This window comes from Anomaloglossus baeobatrachus, chromosome 5, assembly GCF_048569485.1.
Source record: "Anomaloglossus baeobatrachus isolate aAnoBae1 chromosome 5, aAnoBae1.hap1, whole genome shotgun sequence".
Classification (NCBI taxonomy): Eukaryota; Metazoa; Chordata; class Amphibia; order Anura; family Aromobatidae; genus Anomaloglossus; species Anomaloglossus baeobatrachus.
In genome coordinates this window covers 207,370,571-207,389,623 of record NC_134357.1, presented here as the reverse complement: position 1 = coordinate 207,389,623, position 19,053 = coordinate 207,370,571, and the positions used below count along the sequence as shown (strand labels likewise).

General features: G+C 47.9%; 1 protein-coding gene across 1 annotated transcript in view; it reads right to left on the bottom strand.

Moving 5' to 3' along the window:
* The window catches only part of PLAU (plasminogen activator, urokinase), a 121,789-nt gene that overhangs the window by 7,306 nt on the left and 95,430 nt on the right, over positions 1–19,053 (bottom strand). The gene's annotated exons all lie outside the window — the stretch shown is intronic.

The following is a 19,053-nucleotide window of genomic DNA, read 5'->3' as shown; positions in this document are numbered from 1 at the left end:
GAAAGAGACAGCGCGGGAAAGAGACAGCGCGGGAAAGAGACAGCGCGGGAAAGAGACAGCGCGGGAAAGAGACAGCGCGGGAAAGAGACAGCGCAGGAAAGAGACAGCGCAGGAAAGAGACAGCGCAGGAAAGAGACAGCGCGATAAAGAGACAGCGCGATAAAGAGACAGACACCCAAAGAGACAGACCTGGAAAGAGACAGAGCGGGAAAGAGACAGCCGGGCAAAGAGACAGCCGGGCAAAGAGACAGCCGGGCAAAGAGACAGCCGGGCAAAGAGACAGCCGGGCAAAGAGACAGAGAGAGAAAGACAGACCGATACAGAGATTGAGACAGATAGACTGATGCAAATACAGAGAGATAGAGACAGACCGACAAGGAAAGAAACAGACAGTGAGACAGACAGCGACACACAGACAGAGACTGGGAGAGAGACAGAGACACAATTACTATCCCAGGCAACGCCCGGGTACTACAGCTAAAATATATATATATATATGAATATAAATATATATATATATGACATGACTCTGAAGCTGGTAGATTCACATGGAAGGCATCAAATCTATGAATTAAAACATGTGGAATTAAATACTTAAAAAAGTCTGAAAACAACTGAAAATATGTCTTATATTCTAGGTTCTTTAAAGTAGCCACTTTTTGCTTTCATTAATACTTTGCACACTCTTGGCATTCTCTTGATGAGCTGCAAGAGGTAGTCTCTGGAAATGGTCTTCCAACAGTGTTAAAGGAGTTCCCAGAGATGCTTAGCACTTGTCGGCCCTTTTGCCTTCACTCTGCGGTCCAGCTCACCCCAAACCATCTCGATTGGGTTCAGGTCTGGTGACTGTGGAGACCAGGTCATCTGGCGTAGCACCCCATCACTCTCCTTCTTAGTAAAATAGCCCTTACACAGCCTGGAGGTGTGTTTGGGGTCACTGTCCTGTTGAAATATAAATAATGGTCCAACTAAACGCAAACCGGATGGAATAGCATGCCGGTGCAAGATGCTGTGGTAGCCATGCTGGTTCTGTATGTCTTCAATTTTGAATAAATCCCCAACAGTGTAACCAGCAAAGCACCCCCACACCATCACACCTCCTCCTCCATGCTTCACGGTGGGAACCAGCTATGTAGAGTCCATCCGTTCACCTTTTCTACAAAGACACAGTGGTTGGATCCAAAGATTACAAATTTGGACTCATCAGACCAAAGCACAGATTTCCCCTGGTCTAATGTCCAATCCTTGTGTTCTTTAGCCCAAACAAGTCTCTTCTGATTGTTGCCTGTCCTTAGCAGTGGTTTCTTAGCAGCTATTTTACCATGAAGGCCTGCTGCACAAAGTCTCCTCTTAACAGTTGTTCTAGAGATGAGAAGGTGTGTCCAAACTTTTGGTCTGCACTGTATATATACATATATATACTAGCTGTTATATATACTAGCTGTAGTACCCGGGCGTTGCCCGGGATAGTAACTTTCTCTCTATCTCTCTCCCAGTCTCTATCTGTGTGTCGCTGTCTGTCTGTGTCTATGTCTCTGTCTGTATTTGTATCAGTCTGTCTCCATCTCTGTGTCTGTCTGTCTCTCTCTCTATCTCTGTGACTGTATCTATGTGTGTCTCTGTCTGTCTCTTTCCCCGTCTGTCTCTTTGCCCGTCTGTCTCTTTCCCGGGCTGTCTCTTTCCCGCGCTGTCTCTTTCCAGGTCTGTCTCTTTCCAGGTCTGTCTCTTTCCAGGTCTGTCTCTTTCCGCATCTGTCTCTTTGGGCGTCTGTCTCTTTGGGCGTCTGTCTCTTTCCCGGGCTGTCTCTTTCCCGGGCTGTCTCTTTCCTGCTCTGTCTCTTTCCCCGTCTGTCTCTTTCCAGGGCTTTCTCTTTCCAAGGCTTTCTCTTTCCAGGGCTGTCTCTTTCCAGGTTTGTCTCTTTCCCCGTCTGTCTCTTTCCCCGTCTGTCTCTTTCCAGGTCTGTCTCTTTCCAGGTCTGTCTCTTTCCAGGTCTGTCTCTTTCCAGGTCTGTCTCTTTCCGGGTCTGTCTCTTTGCTCGTCTGTCTATTTCTAGGGCTGTCTCTTTGCCCGTCTGTCTCTTTGCCCGTCTGTCTCTTTCCCCTTGTGTCTCTTTCCAGGGCTGTCTCTTTGCCTGTCTGTCTCTTTGCCCGTCTGTCTCTTTGCCCGTCTGTCTCTTTGCCCGGCTGTCTCTTTGCCCGGCTGTCTCTTTGCCCGGCTGTCTCTTTGCCCAGCTGTCTCTTTGCCCGGCTGTCTCTTTGCCCAGCTGTCTCCCCGTCTGTCTCTTTCCCCGTCTGTCTCTTTCCCGGGCTGTCTCTTTCCAGGGCTTTATCTTTCCAGGGCTGTCTCTTTCCAGGTTTGTCTCTTTCCCAGTCTGTCTCTTTCCCCGTCTGTCTCTTTCCAAGTCTGCCTCTTTCCCCGTCTGTCTCTTTCCTTGTCTGTCTCTATACAGGTCTGGCTCTTTCCTCATCTGGCTCTTTCCCCGTCTGGCTCTTTCCAGGGCCATCTCTTTCCAGGGCTGTCTCTTTGTCCATCTCTATCTTGCCAGGTCTGTCTCTTTCCGAGTCTGTCTCTTTCCAGGTCTGTCTCTTTCCAGGTCTGTCTCTTTCCGGGTCTGTCTCTTTCCGGGTCTGTCTCTTTCCGGGTCTGTCTCTTTCCGGGTCTGTCTCTTTGCCAGTCTCTTTGCCCATCTGTCTCTGTCTGTCTCTTTCTACGTCTGTTTCTTGTCTCTGTCTTGTCTGTCTGTCTCTTTCTATCTGTCTCACCACTGACATCATATTACCTCACACATAAGCTTCTTATACTAACAGTTTATTTTGTTCCTATAGCAACCACTGACAGTTGCTATTAATAGCCAGTAGATCCCACCTCTGTTCAGTTTGATAGAGGCAGGATTTTGGAGAGTAACTGTAAAGCGCGGGGTTAAATTTTCCCATCAAATTTAGTCTCTGACGTTCCCTGGGTCACATGGAGTGTCTGTGCAAAATTTCGTGATTGTAAATGCGACGGTGCAAATTCCTTTAGCGGACATACACACACTCAGCTTTATATATTAGACTAGCTGTAGTACCCGGGCGTTGCCCGGGATTGTAACTGTCTCTCTCCCAGTCTCTGTATGCGTGTTGCTGTCTGTCTGTCTCTCTGTCTGTCTCTTTCCTTGTCTGTCTGTGTGTATGTCTCTGTCTGTCTGTTTCTATCTCGCTGTATTTGTATCAGTCTATCTGTCTCCATCTCTGTGTCTGTCTCTATGTGTGTCTGTCTGTCTCTCTCTTTGCCCGTCTGTCTCTTTGCCCGTCTGTCTCTTTGCCCGTCTGTCTCTTTCCAGGGCTGTCTCTTTCCAGGGCTGTCTCTTTCCAGGGCTGGCTCTTTCCAGGTCTGGCTCTTTCCAGGTCTGGCTCTTTCCTCATCCGGCTCTTTCCCCGTCTGGCTCTTTCCAGGGTTGTCTCTTTCCAGGGCTGTCTCTTTGTCCATCTGTCTCTTTCCAGGTCAGTCTCTTTCCAGGTCAGTCTCTTTCCAGGTCAGTCTCTTTCCAGGGCTGTCTCTTTCCAGGGCTGTCTCTTTCCAGAGCTGTCTCTTTCCAGAGCTGTCTCTTTCTAGGGCTGTCTCTTTCCAGGGCTGTCCTTTTCTCCATCTGTCTCTGTCTTTTTCTGTCTCTTTCTCACACATGCTTTTTTACTAACAGTTTATTTTGTTCCTATAGCAACCACCGACAGTTGCTATTAATAGCTATAGCTCCCACCTCCATTCACTTTAATGGCGGCAGGATTTTTGGCGAGTAATTGTAAAGCGCGGAGTTAAATTTTGCCGCCCATGTCAATTGTTTTTGCCATTTGAGTTTTGAACTGCAAAGCTGAGTTTTTGCCCAAATTTCTGCCACAAAAAGGCACCTTTTTGAACAGCATAGTGTGCACAAGAAACCCAAATTCCCATAGACTTTGCTTGAAAAGCAGAACACATCCATTTTGGCATTAAACGATGCAGTTGAAAAAGCAGGTAAAAAGCAACGTGGACACATAGCTTAAATCTGCGTTAGTGAGCACTTCTACTTTGAGGAGATAATCCAGCCACCTCACAGGTGTGACATATCAAGATGCTGATTAGGCAGCATGATTATTGTACAGGTGTGCCCTAGGCTGACCATAATAAAGGGCACTCTAAAATGTGCAGTTTTACTGCATTCGATGGTCCAGGGGATCAGAACACCTGTCAGGATCTAGTGTTACCACCATTTGCCTCACATAGTGAAATACATCTCCTTTGTATAGAGTTGGTCAGGTTGTTGATGTTGGTCTGTGGATGTTGGTCTACTCCTCTTCAACGGCTGTGAGAAGTTGCTGGTTATTGGCAGGAACTTTAACACGCTGTTGCATCCGCTGATGCAGAGCATCCCAGACATGCTCAATGGGTGACATTCCGGTTTGTATGCTGCCATGCCAGAACTGGGATGTTTTCAGCTTCTAGAAATTGAGTACAGAGCCTTGCAATATGGGGCCGTGCATTATCATGCTGCAACATGAGGTCTTGGTCATGGATGAATGGCACAACAATGGGATCACATCAGGGTGTCTCTGTGCATTCAAAATGACATCAGTAAAATGCATCTGTGTTTGTTAGCCATAACATATGCCTGCCTGTACCATAACTCCACTGCCACCATGTGCCACTGGGATTCACAACGTTGACATCCGCAAACTACTCACCCACACAATGTCATACAAGCAATCGGCCACCTGACCTGTACAAATCCAGAAATATACTCAGGCAGGCTCTACCTCGTGGTGCTCAAATCAGAGGATGAACTCCAGATATAATGAATTGTCACAGATCGGCACTCACTTTCCTCTTCATTTTTGCAATCTACTTTTCTTCAAGTCGTCATATACAATAGTGATTATATATATTATATATATATATATATATATATATATATATATATATATATATATATATATACATACACGCGTTTTGATCTAATCCGTAGATCTGTCTCAAACTGTGTATAATTTATAAGTGAAACACACACCTTAAATACTATAGTGACTATACACATGGGAAAAAAACCCACAGCTGTATCACATACAAATAAACTGCTCACAGCACCCAATAAGCTTTAACCCCTTATGGTCATCATAGTGACTAAGTCCACTCCCAAACTTAAAATGTTTTGGAAGGTTTTTAACAAAAAAAATTACTCTATTCTCTACAAAATAATTCACTATTATAACAAAATATATAATTGCTGAATTGTATCTAAAAAATATTAATTTACATTTATTTTTTGCATTTAATTGTACAAAATTATTACTATAACAAGAGCAGACTGTGCCTCCATAAGATCCCAATATAAAGATCTCACAAGATAATAATTTTGTAAAATTATATACAAAATATAAATTTAAATGAATATTATTTAGATATAATTTAAGCTTAATAGTTAAGGGTTCTTTACAGTTAGTGTAGCTAGACTGTGGAATGCCCTACCACAAGAAGAAGTAGTAATGTCAGGTACTATAACAGCTTTTTAAAAAGGGCTGGATTATTCCCATAGTACACACAACATTGTTGATTATAAGTGACTTAGGGACAAAATATATAATTGGTGGAAGAAGGTTGAACTAGATGGACCTAGGTCTTTTTTTCAACCTATGTAACTATGTAACTATATAATTCAGCAATAATAAATTTTCTTAGAATAGTGAATGAGTTTGTAGCAAATACATTTTTGTTTGTTTAATTTTTTTTAATTTTTTTTTAAGTTTGGTAGTGGACTTAGTCACTATGATGATCAAAAGGGGTTAAAGCTTATTGAGTGCTGTGAGCAATTTATTTGCATGTGATACAACTGTGGATTTTTCCCTTGTGTATAGTCACCAGTGGCGTAACTAGAGTTTGATGGGCCTCGCTGCAAAGTTCGGACCCAGCCCCCCCCCCTTAACGTACACCGACACTTGGGGTACGGGATTACACTGGCACTAGGGGTACGTGATAATCACGCTGACACTTGGCTCTTACCCTCAGCATCCAGGTTTCCCATGATCTAAAAACCCTCTATCAGCGTCCAGCTTTCCTATGTTCTGATATCCATCTTGTCATCGGCACCCAGCTTTCCCATGCTTTGCTATACATCTTTCCCTCAGCACCCAGCTTTCCCATATCAGAGCATGGGAAAGCTGGGTGCTGAGGGAAAGAGCCCTTTTCCCTCAGCACAAAACGTTTGAATCCAATTCTTGTATCTTTGTCCCCCCTCATATATAGTTCTCCAAATACTGTAATGGCCCCCACACAGCCTTCCATAAAGGGTCCCACAATAACCCTTGATATAATAGAATGCCCCTCCATAGTCCTCCATGTATTATAATGCATTTCCCATAGTTCTCCATGTATTATAATTCACCTCATAGTACTCAATAGATTATACTGCACCACATAGTGCTCCATTTTTTATAACGCACCCCCATAGTCCATGTATAAGGTGTCCTCCATATATTATAATGTAGCCCCCATAGTCCTATAAGTGTTATAATGAAGCCCTATAAAACCTTCATATTGTATTATGCAGCCCCATACTCCTCCATGTAAATGTACCCCTATAGTCCATTAAACCACTTATATCCTCAGAATATTCATGATGCATATAATCCATATAAAATATATAAGCGTTATTGAATCATAAAATAAAAACATATATAGACAATAGGCATAGCAGGGCAAAGGAAACTGCAAATATAACCCCCACGTACTCTTATTCTGGCCGGAAATAGAATGAGGTCACTTTATGCACATTCTCCTGTCATGGCGGCGCCCGTGCCGATACAAACATGGATCTGCGTTAGCAATCATGCACCATATTTGCACATCCAAAAGTGAGTGTATAAGGGGCCTCTACCTTGGAATAGACATACCTGCCTCCTGATGAAGCCCAGGTGAAACGCGTTGAGGCGCGGTGGGAGAGAGACGTAGTCACTTTGCTCAGGTCTGTGTGTTATTTTATCATGGTTCAGTCTGTTATGTGATTGTGTCAGTATTTACTTTGTGCCCTCTAGTTCTGACTTAGGTGGCAGCTACACGTGCTATATTCAGCGGGTGTGTGCTGTTAAACCTGGTCAGATTGGATTGGCACGATCCACGGTGACATTTTATGTTAATGAGGTATTCATTATATGCAACTTACTGTTAGGTACTCTATACTATCCCCTGTAGATTATTTAATGTGGGCCAATTCAGATGTATTGATATGCTGAAATGTATGTACTATCCTGACCCACAAGTGTGAGTTATATATACCTTGGATCAAGGGGGTTTACTGTAATTACTCTAATTTAAACATCATCTACTTTTTCTATATTAGAAATCCCCTTTGCTAATCCCTGTGGGACCAACTAGGGACTTGAACATCAGATCCCGTCACATACCTGTACCTGGCCTATTGGCCATATACTAACGAGCCACAATATTAATAGACCTATGTGATTACATTTAGTATCTGTTACTGACGCCCTATCAGGGCTCTGTGTATCTCTACCCACCTCCCTCCAGTATGTGGGGGTTATATTTGCAGTTTCCTTTGCCCTGCTGTGCCTATTGTCTATATATATATATTTTTTTATGATTCAATAAAGCTTATATATTTTATAAGGATTATACCCCTATAGTCCATGTATAAGGTGCCCTTCATTTTGTATAATGCAGCACCCACCAGGCCTCCCTGTGTATAATGTAGCCCCTACCAGGCTTCCCTGTGTGTAATGCAGCCCCCACCAGGCCTCCTTGTGTATAATGCAGCCCCCACCAAGCCTCCTTGTGTATAATGCAGCCCCCACCAGGCCTCCCTGGATATAAAGCAGCCTCCACCAGGCCTCCCTGTGTATAATGCAGCTTCTACCAGGCCTCCCTGTGTATAATGCAGCCTCCACCAGGCCTCCCTGTATATAATGCAGCCTCCACCAGGCCTCCCTGTATATAATGCAGCCTCCACCAGGCCTCCCTGTGTATAATGTAGCCCCCACAAGTCCTTCCTGTGTATAATGCAGCCACCCCAGGCCTCCATCTGTATAATGCAGCCCCCACCAGGGCTCCCTGTGTATAATGCAGCCCCCACCAGGCCTCCCTGTATATAATGCAGAACGTCCAGGCCTCCCTGTGTATAATGCAGAATGCCCAGGCCCCCTGTGTATAATGCAGCCTCCACCAGGCCTCCCTGTGTATAATGCAGCCCCCACCAGGCCTCCATCTGTATAATGCAGCCCCCACCAGGCCTCCCTGTGTATAATGCAGCCCCCACCAGGCCTCCCTGTGTATAATGCAGCCCCCACCAGGCCTGCCTGTGTATAATGCAGCCCCCACCAGGCCTCCCTGTGTATAATGCAGCCTCCACCAGGCCTCCCTGTGTATAATGCAGCCCCCACCAGGCCTCCCTGTGTATATCACAGAACCCCCAGGCCTCCCTGTGTATAATGCAGAAACCCCAGGCTTCCCTTTGTATAAGGCTACATTCACATAACCATTCCATCTTTGCGGTCCGCAAACAAAAACAGTCCATTTTTTTCACGGATGCATCCGTGTGCCTTCCATTTTTTTGTGGACCGCAAAATAATGGAAGCAGCTAGAAAGATAAATATATGGGTAGAGATGGATAGATAGATATAGAGACAGAGAGATAGAGGGATTGAGGAATGAATGAATAGAGGGATAGATAGATAGATGAGAAAGACCTATATAATGTCCCACCATATTCTAAGCTGGCACCCTTTAGTGACTTACAATGCTAAGCACCCTTTAGTGCCACATGAATTTAGTCAAAAAATAAATAATTAAAAAAAAACAAACGACGTGGAGTTCCCCCTATCTTTTGTAGCCAGCTAGGGTAAAGCAGATGGCTGCAGCCTGCAAACAGCTGACAGCTTCACCTTGGCTGGTAATCCAAAACAGAGGGCACCCCACACTGTTATTTTAAATTAAATAGATAATTTAAAACAAAAACCGTTGGGTGCCCCCCAAATTGGATCACCAGCCAAGGTAATTTGGACAGATGTGGTCTGGTATTCTCAGACTTGTGAGGTCCACCGTTATTGGACACTCCCCAGCATAAAAATAGCAGGCCTCCGCCGTCCCAGAAGTGGCGCATCCATTAGATGTGCCAATCCTGGCGCTTCGCCCCAACTCATCCCGTTGCCCTGGTGCGGTGGCAAACGGGGTAATATATGGGGTTGATGCCAGATGTGTAATGTCACCTGGCATCAAGCCCTGGGGTTATGATGTCATGGCGTCTATCAGACACTCGACATCACCAACCCAGTCAGTAATTTAAAAAAATAGACAACAAAAAAAGTTTTATTTGAAAAAACACTCCCCAACACATTCAAATCCAGGTCTGGTGTAATCCAATAAGGGAGTCTCACGACAATCCATAACATGGTCACTGTCCCAGTCAATGAAGAACAGAATGTTCCCCATTGGCTGGGAGAGTAGTGCAGTGACCTGAGCTAACATCAATAGGTCAGCCCAGGTCACTGCAAGGGATGACGTGGGCTGTTGTCAGGAGGTTAGTTGAGATCATTACCTGCTGTGACAATCTCCTGCACTCCTGACGTCAGCGCTGTCACTGACTTTCATTGTCTGCCGCGTTCCCAGCAGTATCGCGGCAGCCCGTGATGTCATCGCTTGTGACAGTCTCGGGCCGCCCGCGAAACGTGATGTGAGAATGCGGCGGGCATAGAAGGCAGTGACAGCGCTGACGTCAGGAGTGTAGGAGATCGTCACAGCAGGTAATGATCTCATCTAACCTCCTGACAGGAGCACTTGTCATTCCCGCGGCTGTCCGCACTGCAGTGTGAGAAGCTGCTGATACTGCAGTGCAGACAGCAGTCCGTCCTGCGCTCTGTGCTCTCAGCACAGCAGTCACACAGAGGGGACGTCACTGCGCACAGGGGGAGAATGTTGGAGCATGGAGCGCCGCTCTATGCTTAATCATTGCTGTGCGCAATGACTGGGGAAGGGGGCCCGATGCCGCCGCCGATGACACTGGGCAGGGGGGCCCAGTGCCACCGCCGATGACACAGGGCAGGGGGCACGGTGTCAGCGGCATCGGTATATATAGCGGCTGCGTGGTCTGCAGAGCGGGCCCTTAAGCTGCCGGGCCCGGTCGCAATGGCGACCTCTGCGACCGCGGAAGTTACGTCCCTGATAGTCACCATAGCGTTTAAGGTGTGTGATTCACTTGTAAATTATACACAGTTTGAGAAAGATCTATGGATTACGGTAGATCGAAAAGCGTCACTATTGAATATGAAGACTTGAAAAAAATAAAATTGCAAAAAAAAAGAAAATGAAAGGGAGTGCCGATCTTTGACAATTCATTGTATCTGACCTGTACAGTGAAAACTGGGTTTCATCAGGACTGTAACATGCAGACACCAATGATTATGAGCATTTGCCCGCTCAATTCAGTTATGACGACGACCTGCAATCAGGTGGAGACCCCAACGAGGACGTTGAGCATACAGATGAGCTTCCTTGAGTCAGTTTCTGACAATTTGTGCAGAAATTTTTCACTTATGCAAACAGATTGTTGCAACAGCTGTCCAATTGCTGGTCTCTGATGATTCTGGAGGTGAATGTTGAGGTCCTGGGCTAGTGTTAGGCTATGTGCCCATGGGACCTTGTTTCTGCGGATTTTGCCGCTGAAAACCTGCGGATTTTTCTGGATTTTCCAGATAAATCCGCAGGTTTTAGCATGTACAGTCACTCCCCATGTTATCCTATGGGACATGGGGAATGCTGTGTCCACGCTGCGGAAAGTGCAGCTGCCGACCATGCTGCGGATGTACGCATCCGCATGTATAATTGCATGTCAATTCTTCATGCGGAATTACCTGCGGATGTCCCGGCCCTCCGCTATGGAGATAAGAGGCTGGGACGTCCGCAGGTAAGCTGCATGAATCTCCGCATGTTTCCCGCAGCTATTCCGCTGTAATCTAGCAGCTAAAAATAGCTGCGGGAAGCTGCGAGAAACATGCGTTCGTACCTGCGGGTACATCCGCAGGTACGAGCGCCCGTGGGCACATAGCCTTAAGGCCCTGTCACACACAGAGATAAATCTGCGAAAGATCTGTGGTTGCAGTGAAATTGTGGACAATCAGTGCCAGGTTTGTGGCTGTGTACAAATGGAACAATATGTCCATGATTTCACTGCAACTACAGATCTGTCAAAGATTTATCTCTGTGTGTGACGGGGCCTTTACACATGGTCTGCAGTTGTGAGGCCAGCTGGATTTACTGCCAAATTCTCTGAAACACCTTTGGAGACGGCTTATGGCAGAGAAATTAACATAAAATTCACGAGTAACATCTTTGGTGGACATTCCTGCAGTCAGCATGCTAATTACAAACTCTCTCAAAATTTGGGACATCTGTGGACATGCTGTGTGATAAAACTGCACATTTTATTGAGGCCAGCCTAAGGCACACCTGTGCAACAATCATAGTGTCTAATGAGCATTTTGATATGTCACACCTATGAGGTGTACCGTGGATGGATTATCTCCTCAAAGGAGAAGTGCTCATTAACACAGATTTATACAAATTTGTGAGCAATATTTGAGAGAAAAAAGCCTTTTGTGTGTATAGAAAAAGTCTAAAGCCCGCTTTACACGCTGCAATGTATCTTACAATGTGTCGGCGGGGTCACGTCGTAAGTGACGCACATCCGGCATCGTAAGTTACATTGCAGTGTGTGACAGGTACGTGCGATTGCGATTGAACGTTAAAACGTTCATCGCATACACATCGTACCTTTCTCTAGAATTGCACGTCAGATTGTTCATCGTACCCGGAGTAGCACACATTGCAGTGTGTGACACCCCGGGAACGATGAACAGATCTTACCTACGTCCTGCGGCTCCCGGCCCACAATGCGGAAGGAAGGAGGTGAGCGGGATGTTTACGTCCCACTCAGCTCCACCCCTCCGCTTCTATTGGCCGGCTGCCGCGTGACGTCGATGTGACGCCAAACGTTCCTCCCGCTCCAGGAAGTGGACGTTCGCCGCCCACATCGAGGTCGTATGGACGGGTAAGTACGTGTGATGGGGGTTAATCGTTTGTGCGGCACGTTCAACAAATTGAACGTGCCACACATACGATGGGGGCGTTGCAAATCGCATACGATATCGTATGCGAAATTGCAACGTGTAAAGCTGGCTTTAGATCTTGGAATTCAACTCATGAAAAATGGGAGCAAAACAAAGTGTTGAGTTTATATTTTGTTCAGTGTATATACCTGGTTACTAGAAAATCGCTATATGATAATGTATACAAAGAAATCAAATGAGAAATTTAAGTTGTTAGTGCTTTAAATTAATAAAACAAATAATCTATATATATAATTGCCTTATTCTGTCTGTCTTGCTCCAAAATTGTGTCGTTACAGTGACAACCTTCGGATTGGCCGCTGGGCCTGGCCCCGCCCCCCCACAGATTGGCCGCTCGGCCTGGACCCGCCCCCCGCATGGATTGGCCGCTCGGCGTGGACCCGCCCCCCGCATGGATTGGCCCTGTCCCCCTCACGCATTGGACGCTCGCCCTGGCCCCACCCCCCCCACGCATTCCTAGAACCCACACAGAGCCCCGACTCCCAGGTAACTGCTGCAGCCCCGGAAGCCCACACCGGCAGGACAAAGTGGAAAAAAGGCAGAATGTGTTAAACCACTAGCATACCCCGGTTCCCGGCACACATGTGCCAGAGCCGGCGTAGGCTGGTAACTATAGTACACATCGGGTAACTATAGAAACCGTTTTACTTAGTTACCCGATGTAACAAGCTTACCCCGGCACACGTCAGCACTGTCGCTTTTAATACTTACCTTTTCTCCACTTTGTCAGATCCGGCGCGATCCCGTGCACTGTGTACACTACAGTGGCCACGCAACAACCTCCGATCACATGTTGTCATGTGACCAGGAAGTTGCGGCGCTGCCAGTGTACTGTACACAGTGTACGGGAGCGCGCCGGATGTGTGAAATCACTAGCTTACCCCGGCTCCCAGCACACGTGTGCCAGAGCCGGTATAGGCTGGTAACTATAGAAACTGCTTTCCTTAGCTACCCGATGTGTAACATGGTTACTAGCTTACCCCGGCTCCCAGCACACGTGTGCCGGAGGCGGCGTATGCTGGTAACCATGGTACACATCGGGTAACTGTGGAAACAGCTTTGCATAGTTACCCGAGCCACGCCCCCGCACGCATTGGCCGTTCAGCCAGCCCCCACCCCCTGCATGAATTAAACATTCGGCCTGGCACCGTCCCCTCACGCATTGGACGCTCGACCTGGCCCCGCCCCCCTGCACGCATTCCCCGAAGACTCCCAGGAAGCTCACACCGGCAAGCGAGCCGTTGCGTTGCTGGGATAGTGTCGGAGCCAGCGTATGCTGGTAAACATGGTACACATCGGGTAACCATGGAAACCACTTTGCTTACTTACCCGATTGTGTACCATGGTTACCAGCGTATGCCGGCTCCCTGCCCATTAAGATCGTTGCTCTCCCGCTGTTAAACACGCCGATGCGTGCTGCACAGCAGGAGACCAACAAACAAAAAATGAACCAGCACTGTCGCTTTGAATAGTTACCCGATGTGTACAATGGTTACTAGCTTACCCCGACTCCCGGCACACGTGTGCCGGAGCTGGCGTACACTACTAACCAGTGCACACATTAGGTAACCCATCCAGTCCATTTATTAAATTATTATTCAATCTGCTAACCTACATACACATTCTAGACTACCCGATACGTTAGAATCGGGCCACCTTCTAGTTAATGATAATCTTCACATTAATTATAGATTTATAGAAAATTTCATATAAAAGTGAAAAGAAGAGCTAAAATAAAGATGGGAAAGGATGAAAGCGTAAATAATAAATATGACTTTTATTGTAGTTTATTTAAGATATGCACATCTACATACATAATTGCCAGTTTCTGTAACCCTATTCCGGCATGCACCGCGGCACTGTCAGTTGGGCAGCCGCAGTTCTCGACATTGTTACCGCAGCTTACAGGCAAGAACTGTGCATGTGTGAAGCCCCGCAAGTGTTGTGTCGGTGCATTACCTTCAGGGACTCCCCAGGGAGGGAACAGTCTGGTCACAGGTAGGGAACCTTCTCTTTAGGATTCTCGTGACGCCACTCTCGGTATTGCGGTCAGTGGGGACCGCCACTGCAGTGTAAGGGGACACCTGGGGCTTATGTTGGGTGCAGTTAGTTGTAGTGGCCTTCCGAGAGTGAGGCAAGCCCCAGGGCCCTGTGTAGGTGTGTGGAACCACAGGTCGCAGAATGACTCAGGCACAGTCCAGACAGTCTTTCAGGATTTTTACTCACAGTAGAGCGCAGGGTGAGTAACCCGGGCGTAGCTGGGATGAACCAGGCTGGAACCAGGTATCCTTCTAGCTGGCTGATGAGGGTGACTACCAACTCGCCTTCTTAGCCCTGTGTGTTTTTGTGGTGACCCCGACTTGAAGTCCCTACGGGGGTCACCCAGGGAAGTTGCTACTGCCTGTTCTCCCCTCGTTTCGGCCCGTTTGCTTGTAGCCTGGACCAGGTCACTCCGGCTGCTTGCCTCCTGTGAACTATGGGGCCTCTCTTTGCTACGTGGCTGTGGACTCTGTGGTGGTATGGTGTGAGTCTGAAGTGCCCCCACCGGCAGGTTTGGCAGGAGAAAAATGGATGAATCTCTGCACTGGGACCTGTTACCCTTGCGGGCCTGGTACCTCCCTGGCAGTCCCCTTACTCTGCCACCCCTTTGCTCTCTCTAGCCTTGGGTGGATTTCAGGTGGCACTACCAGGTGACCGATCTCCCCTGTTGGTAGTCACTGCGCGTACGTTGTCTGACTAGTGGCAGCCCCAGGTCTCATCTTTGCGTTTGCTCTCCCTGAGCTCCACTTCAGACTCGGCTCACTCCTTCCTACTCTGTCTGCCTACGCAACCTAGCAACTAGGCTCTCTACCACACCCCTTGAGTGGACATGGAGGCCACACCCCCTCCTGGATTCCCCAGGGGTCCACTCAAGGGTAGATGTGTGAGACCTAATTACTATGCGCCTGGGTAGTCACACCTCGGTCAGCCTTCTGGATTACCTGTATTGTACTGCCCCCAGCATGGGTGCAGTACTCAGTGTGCCTGACCAGGTCATAGGCACTACACATGCGCATGTTGCGGTGACATTACAGCTCTTCTCCCACACACGCAATGCATGTATACACTGCACACACACATACACACACACACACACACCTGGATACTCACCTGTCCCCAGCAATGCGGTCCCTGGCACTGAAGTCCCCAGCACTGCTCCTGCTTCCAGCTCTTCAGTGCAGTGAATTTTCAGTGAGTATAATGAGCGGCGGTCAGGAGCGGGAGGCAGCAGAGCCGAAGACAGCATCGCTGGATACAGGTAAATATAACAAATCTTTTTATTTAGAAGACCTGTGTTTTCTCTGGGAGGAGGGGGAGGAAAGAGAGAGAGAGAGACAGAGAGAAAATACACCCATATACACACAGACAACACAGACGAAAGAAGCTACACCTCCCAGCATGTCCATGTTATATAACTACAGGAGAGAACTATGCCTCCCAGCATGTCCATGTTATAGAATTACAGGAGGGAACTACACCTCCCAGCATGTCCATGTTATATAACTACAGGAAGGAACTACACCTCCCAGCATGTCCATGGTATAGAATTACAGGAGGGAACTACACCTCCCAGCATGTCCATGTTATATAACTACAGGAGGGAACTACACCTCCCAGCATGTCCATGTTATATAACTACAGGAAGGAACTACACCTCCCAGCATGTCCATGGTATAGAATTACAGGAGGGAACTACACCTCCCAGCATGTCCATGTTATATAACTACAGGAGGGAACTACACCTCCCAGCATGTCCATGGTATAGAATTACAGGAGGGAACTACAACTCCCAGCATGTCCATGTTCTATAATTACAGGAAGGAACTACACCTCCCAGCATGTCCATGCTATAGAATTACAGGAGGGAACTACACCTCCCAGAATGTGCATGTTCTATAGAACTACAGGAGGAAACTACAACTCCCAGCATGTCCATGTTATAAAATTACAGGATATAACTACACCTCTCAGCATGTCCATATTATAGAATTACACGAGGGAACAACTCTCATCATCTCATCATGTCCATGTTCTATAATTACAGGAGGGAACTACAACTTCCAGCATGTCCATGGTATAGAATTATAGGAGGGAACTACAACTCCCAGCATGTCCATGTTCTATAATTACAGGATAGATCTGAAAATAAGGAGCGCTGATAGTGTAACACCAAAGTGATCAGTGGGGTATACCTGGAAAATATACACTCACCTGGATCAGTTGTGACAGTCACAACCACTAGTGCGCATGAGATAATGGCGTCTGCTGCACCCCCACGTGGATGAGCATACAAGATAAGGCAGAAAAAGGGTTAATGCTGCGCATCAGCCAAATGAAGACGTATAATGTTGATGAAGATGAGTATTCTTTTATTTCATAGGTCTACGCGTTTCAAGGTGACAACCTCTTCCTCAGGACCAATGCATCAACAACAAGTAGTTGTCACCTTGAAACGCGTAGACCTATGAAATAAAAGAATACTCATCTTCATCAACATTATACGTCTTCATTTGGCTGATGCGCAGCATTAACCCCTTTTCTGCCTTATCTTGTATGCTATAATTACAGGAGGGAACTACACCTCCCAGCATATCCATGTTCTATAATTACAGGAGGGAACTACACCTCCCAGCATGTCCATGTTATATAACTATAAAAGGGAACTACACCTCCTAGCATGTCCATGTTATATAACTACAGGAGGCAACTAACCTCCCAGCATGTTCATGTTATAGAATTACAGGAGGGAACTATACCTCCCAGCATGTCCATGTTATATAACTACAGGACGGAACTATAACTCCCAGCATGTCCATGTTTTAGAATTACAGGACGGAACTAACCTCCCAGCATGTCCATGTTATAGAATTACCTGAGTCAGCCTGCTGCCATGACTAAGGTTAACTAAGGTCACTCCAGGGGCCTCCCTGTTACACCTCGTGGGTTTCCTGTAGCAAGGAATGAGGTGGTCCTCCATTCCTTGTCTGCCACGAGCCCTCCTGCTCAGCAGCGCCGAAGGTCTGGGAGACTGCACAATCTGCAGGAGTTGCCTCCTCGGAGACGCAGCGGAAGGGTGACACCTAGTGGTTCTCCCCTTGCAAAGAATGGAGCGGTCTCCCATCCCTTGCCTGCCACGGGCCCTCCTGCTCAGCATCACAGAGGGTCTGAGAGGTTGCACAGTGTGCAAAGGATGGATGCTCAGGGAAGCAGCAAGACTTCCCTTATCTTTGCACATTGTGAAACCGAGGATCCCGCCTTTATGACCCAGAGGCAGGAAGATGAGCATGTGCCCCACGTGACGTCTTCTGATTCGCTCACTGATATCACACGGCCCGATAACGAGGCTGGTGATGTGCTGAATTCTGATTGGGTCACGCCCATCTCGTGCCCGCCCTTGGGTGGAGCTACGCCTCCTTAAAAGCTCCCCCTGCCTTCATGGTGGTGCGCGACCGTCCTTCTATGTTTGGATGTCTGGCAATGTGTTGCCACGCCACTGTACAGACGTCATTGTCTTTTGTGGGCTTTGCCCTTGCTGCTTAGGCAGCACCTGGTTTGCAGGTCTTGCCCCTGCCTTGCTGCTCTGGCAGTATTCTGTTTAGCAGGCTGTGTTCCTGTCCCAGGTGAGCTACTAGATTCTCTGTCGGACTCACCTATTACTGAAGCACACGTGCGTGGGCACCTCTGTGCTACCCTCGTGCCATATTCCTGTGACTCCCGCTAGTACACGTGCGTAGGCACCTCTGTGCATTCCCGTGCAACAAGTACACCGAACGAGGAGCCCCGAGCCATACAACCCTCACGGGTTAGGGCGGACCGGTGTACATAGATCGTCTGTGACATTCCAGACGATCACTAGTAGCAACCTGCTCACTCTTTCCTGACCATAGCAGTGGTCCCTTACACCGCACAGTGGACCTTGACCGGCGGAAGCTGTCCATTTCCCATCTTGGAACGCTTCCCCGGGTCCCCCTCGTAACATTACGGTCGCGCCAAAGGTCTGGCTATGGCGGAAGAGCAGCAGCAGTTGCTGCGTTATGTGCAGCAGTTGGAGTCACGATTGGCAGCAGTGGAGCGGTCTTCCCCCGATAAGGCTGCTCTAGCGACAGTCGCCACCCAGGCGGCTACTCAGGCTGTGGAATTGGGCGGAAGGTCGCCTCGCCTTGCGCTCCCAGAGCGCTTCAGCGGAGACAGCTCCGAGTGCCGTGGTTTCATAAACCAGGTTACCACCTACTTGGAGTTGTCCGCAACTCATTATGCTACTGAGAAGGCGAAGGTAGCCTTCGTCCAGTCCCTGCTCACAGGGAAAGCGCTAAAATGGTCCACGCCGTTGTGGGAGTGCGGACATCGGGTGGTGAATCACCTTCCAGTTTATCTTGAGGCCATGAGAAAGGTGTTCCTCGGGCCTCAAGTCACCCATGACTCCGCGCTGCGACGCCTTCGGCAAAGGTCCACTTCAGTCGGGGACTTTGCGGTGCAGTTCAGGACACTCGCCGCAGAGCTGGACTGGCCAGATAAAGTCCTTGTCCCTGTGTTCTGGGAGGGTCTGGCAAGGTTCGTCAAAGTCGCGCTGGCAACGCGTGACGTGCCGACCACCTCAGAGTCCTTGATTCGGGTTGCCTCTTGCATAGACATCCGCCATGTGGAGCGCAGGCTCGAGGTCTCTTCGGCACCCACGTCTACCTGGTCTACAGAGCCTCTGACTTCCCTTCCCCACCAGACCGGTCTCCCAGCCAGCTCTGTTGATGACTCTGTGGAGCCAATGGAAGTCTCCAAAGTGGTCTCCTCTACCACAGGTTCTCGGCCGTCGGTCATTTGCTTTGCCTGTGGGCAGAGGGGACATGTAGCTACCCGATGTTCGAAACCATCGGAA